Source organism: Lontra canadensis, unplaced genomic scaffold (genome assembly GCF_010015895.1).
Source record: "Lontra canadensis isolate GAN:19392208 unplaced genomic scaffold, GSC_riverotter_1.0 scaffold6, whole genome shotgun sequence".
Taxonomy (NCBI): Eukaryota; Metazoa; Chordata; class Mammalia; order Carnivora; family Mustelidae; genus Lontra; species Lontra canadensis.
This window is the reverse complement of record NW_022631000.1, coordinates 20,689,073-20,695,072: the sequence shown is the minus strand read 5'-3', so window position 1 is coordinate 20,695,072 and position 6,000 is coordinate 20,689,073.

Here is a 6,000-nt window from a genome sequence, read left to right as displayed (position 1 = left end):
TTTTCAGCCATTATTGCTTTAAATATATTTAAACATATTTTCTCTCCCTTTCTTTTCTTCTAGTTTTCTTATAATGTGGACATGTCGATTCTATAATTATATTCTATAATTCTCATAGGCTTTCTTCACTCTTTTTTTCTTGTTTCTTCTCTGAGTGGCAACTTAAATATCCTGTCCTTCAGGTCAAGTTTCTCTCTGTTGTGTGGTTGAGCATGCTGCTGAAGCTCTCTATTGAATTATTCATTCCAATCATTGTATTTTTCCGCTCTAGAATTTCTGGGTTTTTTTTTTTTTTTTGATAGTTTATATTTCTTTTTTGAATTTCCTTGTTTTGTTCATACATTGTTTTCTTAGTCTTGTTCAGTTGTCTATGTTTTCTGGTAGTTCATTAAACTTCTATAAGAGGATTATTCTGAATTCTTTTATTTATTTATTTTTTTAAAATAGGCTCCATACTAAGTGTGGAGCCCAATGCAGGGCTTGAACTCAGGACCCTGAGATTAAGACCTGAGATGAGATCAAGAATTGGACACTTAACTGACTGAACCACCCATGTGCACCCATTCTGAATTCTTTGATCTCCATTTCTTTATGATTATTAGAGCTTCCCTAGTTTCCTTTGGTGGTGTCATATTTGCCTGATTTTTATGATCCTTGATTCTATTTGCTGGTTTCTGTGCATATGAGTAAGCTGTTTTATTTTTTAAACTTTATGGGTTCACTTTGGTAGAGATAGTTCTTCACCAGTTCACTTGATTTGGTGTTCTGGATGTTTTCAGCTGGTAATGTCCTTGGGCTAGTAGGGCTTATTATCATAGTCTGTATTTGGTCAAGGCCATTGTCCATCCTTTGAGGTCAAAGGGCAAAGAGATCCTGCTCACCAAGAACAGTTGGATAGGACTGATGGTTTGGTTTCCTGCTGTAAAGAGATTATAGAATAGATTCTGTGGTTGACCAGGTTCTCTGATCAGACTTTCTAGATGATTGGGAGTAGATAATTGCATTTAGCAGCACTTGTGGTTATGAATTAGCTTCACTGTCCTCTCAGGGCACCAGAATGGGCCCCAAGGCTTACACTGCTCAATTTGGGGACCAAAATCAGGCTGGCTGCACACTGAATTTCCTGGCCAGAAAGGTTTTGCTATGCAGATGGAGAAAACCACAATCTATGGTTTCTTTTCAAGTGCCACGTTAAGTAAGGCTGTAGGATGGTCTCTTTAGCTTTCCCTGTACTTTGTTAGGTCCTCTAGTAGGGAGTGGTGGGGTGATGGTGAAGAGTGTAACAGCAGTAGCTAGGATAGGAATTAATTTCCCTGTCCAGACAGGACCTCATACATGCCCCAAGACTGTTAATTATCTTGTTTGGGAATCATATTAGACAGACCTACATGCTAAGCTCCCTGGACAGATGGGGACACTATCTTGGTTCTGAGCATGGAAAGCTGCTGGTCAGTTTCTTCACTTAAGTGTAATTGTAATCAGAGCCATGGGTTGGGTTCCAGAGATTACCAGCTGATACGGCCAAGCTTCCTAGTCTGGAAGAGCAGGGAGCTATGCTCATCAGTGGGTGAGGCTATATTTAGTTCCCCTTCCCAGGCAGGGCTGGAGAGCCAGCCAGCTCCAAGCAGCATCCCAGATGATCTGTTCCAACTTTATGGTCAGGAGAGGCTAGGAGTTATACTCAACAGTGAATGAGGCTATGAATTAGTTTCTCTACCTGAATAGAGCATCAGAGCTGCCTCCAACTAGCCTCTCAGGTGTTCTTGTCAGGCTTTCTGGTAGTACAGGGCTGGGAATCACATTCATCAGTGAGTGGGATTATGAATCAGCTCCCCTTACGGGGTAGAGTGGGGTAATTGGCTCCAAGGCTGACAAGCCTCTTTGTTGCTGACCTGTGCCCCAAATTTCTGTCACACTATGACCACTGGCTTTGCTGTATGGATGAGCAGATCTGCCTGCTGGTTTCTACACTAGAGCATTGCTGGGCTATGTAACTTTCAGATCTTCTGGTCAGGCTTTCTGGATAGGCAGAGCTAAGAGCTACATTGAACAGTGGGTAGGGCTATGACTTAGCATCCCTGTCCAGCAGAAGGGGCCATGTGGGAGATGGGGGCAGACAGGATCCAGGGTTGGAAAGACTCTTTGTTTGAGGTCCAAATCAAGCAAACCTGCACCTGCCAAGTTCCCTGGTGAGACTATACCACTGTCTCGGCTCTGCAGATAAACATAGATATTGTTTGTGACTTCTCCTTGGGTTCTCTAAGTGAGACCTTGGTCTGCCAAGATCCAAGTACTGGTTATTGCAAGTCTCTCCCTCCTTCTCTGTCAGTCTGATTTCCAGCAGTCAAGCCCTACAGATTCCCCCAAGATCCCCTTGGGGCAAGACTGGAGTGAGACTCCCAAGAAGGGATTCATCATGTTAGGGGAACAGGATGTTCACCCTGGATTCTGATCCCATTGGAGAAACCATAAGCTTGGGGAGATTTCTTAGTGTCATGCTATGCTGATATGGGAGAGAGGTGGTGTAGTCAGTGTAGCCACTCCTTTTACCCTTCTAATGTGGTCTATCGCAGTCTCCTTGGTCCAGGGGGATGTTTCAGTCTAACCTTGTGTTCTAGGATTTTCCCATTGGTGTCTTATCTGTGTATGGTTGTTAGTTGTTCTTGTGAGGGCATATGAAGCTGGGAATGATCATGTCACCAACTTAGTGATGCCATTCTTCAATTTGTGTTGCTTTAAGCTGGTAAGTTTGTAGTAATTTGTTGTAGCACTAGTAGGACTCTAACACATGCATGATGAGTTACAAGATACATCACTTCTTTCAAAGTCTGTCCATGATTTGTCGCTACACATCTGTCATTGATTTTAGGCACAAACAGTAAAACATGTAGCAGCGCTGACTCTTGGTTTCTCAGTATTAAATTCATGTGATGTTTTACAAAAATGGGTAATCAAAAGAGGAAATTGAAATTGTCTAATCAAGATGTAAGAGAAATGAAAAATGACAATACTAGAAGTAAAATTCAAATCAAACAGAGTTATAGAAGAAATAGCTCACTAGGAATATTGATATTGATGGTACCCAAGATACTCTGGATGTTTAATGTAAAAAATTTAGTGACAAAAGGGATGAAGATGTCCTAGAGGAAGTGATAGTAGCAAAAAACATCATTATTTGTTAACCTATAAATTTACTATAATTTCATTGAAAGTCTCAAGAGGATTTTTTATTTTATTTTATTTTATTTTAAGATTTTTATTTATTTATTTGACAGACAGAGATCACAAGTAGGCAGAGAGGCAGGCAGAGAGAGAGGAGGAAGCAGGCTTCCTGCTGAGCAGAGAGCCCGATGTGGGGCTCCAATCACAGGACTCTGGGATCATGACCTGAGCCAAAGGCAGAGGCTTTAACCCACTGAGCCACCCAGGCGCCCCTCAAGAGGACTTCTTAAAAAATAGGTGATATTCTAAAACTTTGAGAAATAAAATCAATATCTATCAAACTTGGAAAGGATCAAATATATCTATCAGATATTAAGACAGATTATAAAGATAAGGTAATTTAATAGTTTGATATGGACACAATAATAGACAAATAATTACTAGGGCAGACTAAAGAATTTAGAAAACAGACATTTATGTATATGGAAAATTAAGATGTCATTTGAAATTAGTGGTAAAAGGATATCATTCAAAAAAAGGGGTATACTGATATGTTATCCATTTCTTAAAATATCAACTTAGATCTCTATTTTAAAACTCCAGATGGATTAAAAAGCCTAATTATAAAAATAAAACTATGAAATTAATAAAACTAAGAGGTTATGAGTTATTATTTTACAGACCTAAAGACCTCTAAACAAAGTTAAAAGGCATAAAACTAAAAGAATATAAAATTTGATTACGTTAAAAGAAAATCTGCAGTATGAAAAAAGAATGGCAGACATCTAAGACAGAGCAGTCTAATCCAGGGCCAGGGCATGAGAACCCAAAAGGTATCCATAGCTTCGATGAGGCTGAATTAACAAGTGAAGACCATAGGGCCCTCCTCCAAACAGGAGAGAAGCCACACATTCACTAATTGTACTTCAGTACAAATCAGTGAAAGGTGCTCAAGTGTGTAGACCAGACCAGCCACTATTATAGCATGAATGATGGAGGACTCACAGGGAAGCACAAGAACCACCACCCCTTCCCTTGCCATGAGGTCACAATGAGCCTTCCTCTAGACCAGGAAGCCTGTCTTGCTAAAAGGAAAGGGAGAAATTATCTGAATGGCCTTTAGGAAGACTCAAGGAAAAATCAGTTATAGAAAACAAATAGGCTACATTAATTTCCAGGGCTGGAATAAAAACAAATAATAGAAAAGTGACCTATAATAAAGAGTCTGACTCTGTTTTTTACCGTTTGCTGACACGTTTTAGGTCTCACCGTCTCTTCCCCTCTGCCCCATATCTGGGTAAGCTGAGAAGCAGGACTGGATGCTCCCTTCTTTATTGTGCAAACTCCTTCCTGTAAATCCTGCACACAAAATTTGCCAGCCTGTCTTTTTTCCTTATTCTCTGAAGCTATTTTTGGCCAGTTTGGGAGCTATGGATCTCCCCAGAAAACTTGATTTTTCATACACTCTTAGGGTGTGTGTGGTGGATCAGTTTCAACATCCCAACCAAATGTTGGGTGGGATATCTAGTCTTCTGTAGGATGGCCACAACATAACTATTCAAAGGTGTAGTTAGAAATTATAAACAGGTCATAGAAAACAGAATAAGTGTGTTTGATTAAACATTAAAAGGTATTCAATTTCACTAATCAGGGAAATTTAAAAAAACCAATAAGATCCCATTTTAGATTGTGAAACAACCTTTTAGATTATGAAAAAATTAATATTGCGATTAGGTGAAGATGTAGGGAAACAGTAATTTTTGTATACTGGTGAAGAATTAGCAACATCTATTTGCGAGGTTTGATTGAGCATGAACTTTGACTTAATTCCACAATATATTCCCTAGAGAACTGCTTGCAGATATGCAAAATGCATGTGCAAAAATGTTTATTGCAGTCTTATTTGTAATATCCAGGGACTGGAAAATATCTAAATGTTTACTAGTAGAGGAATGGTAAGAAATTATGCTTTATGGACACCATGGAATAATATAAGTTAAAAAGGCTAAGTGATATTTATAAATATTGATGGTAGAAAGTTATCTAAGACATAACAGGTACATGAGTAAGCAAGTTGCAGCACAGAAGAATATTTGGAAGGAAAAAAAAAACTAGTAACTGAATAGAAAAGGGTAGGAGGTAACTGAGGGAAACTTTCACTTTATTTTGTCTTTATTATTTGGTGTGATTATAAATGTATATATTCATGTATTATTTGAGTAATTAAAGCACATTTTTAAAAGAAAAATTTTTGAAAATGGTTGGCTTCCCAAACTGTCTTGAAAAACTACTCTAAACCCCCAAATCAGTTGTCCATTTACTATGAAAGGTAGAAGACAATGTCATTGAAACGCAAGTAATTCGACAAAATTGAAAGCATTTTATTTTTATAATTTTATTTTGAAGTAATTTCAAATGTAAGTAAAAGTTTCAAGAATAGTACCAAGAATCCCACAAGTGAGTTTTGTGAATTGCTGCAATTATGCTTTTAGAGCAAAAAGGTCCAATCCAAGATCACATGTTATACGCAGTTGTCATGACTCTCTGGTCTCCTTAAATCTTAAATCCATCTTTCCTTGACTTTCATGACTTTGATAATTTTAAATACAAGGCAGTCATTTTATAGAATGCCTGTCAATTGGATATTGTCCAATATTTCCTCATGGTTAGACCTGGGTTGTGTATTTTCGGCAGAATTATTACAGAGGTGATGTCTTCTTATTGCATGCTGTCAGATGACACATAATGTTGATTTGTTCCCTTACTGGTGATGGTAACTTAGATCACTTGTTTAAAATAGTGTCTACCAGGGTGCCTGGATGGCTCAGTGGGTTAATC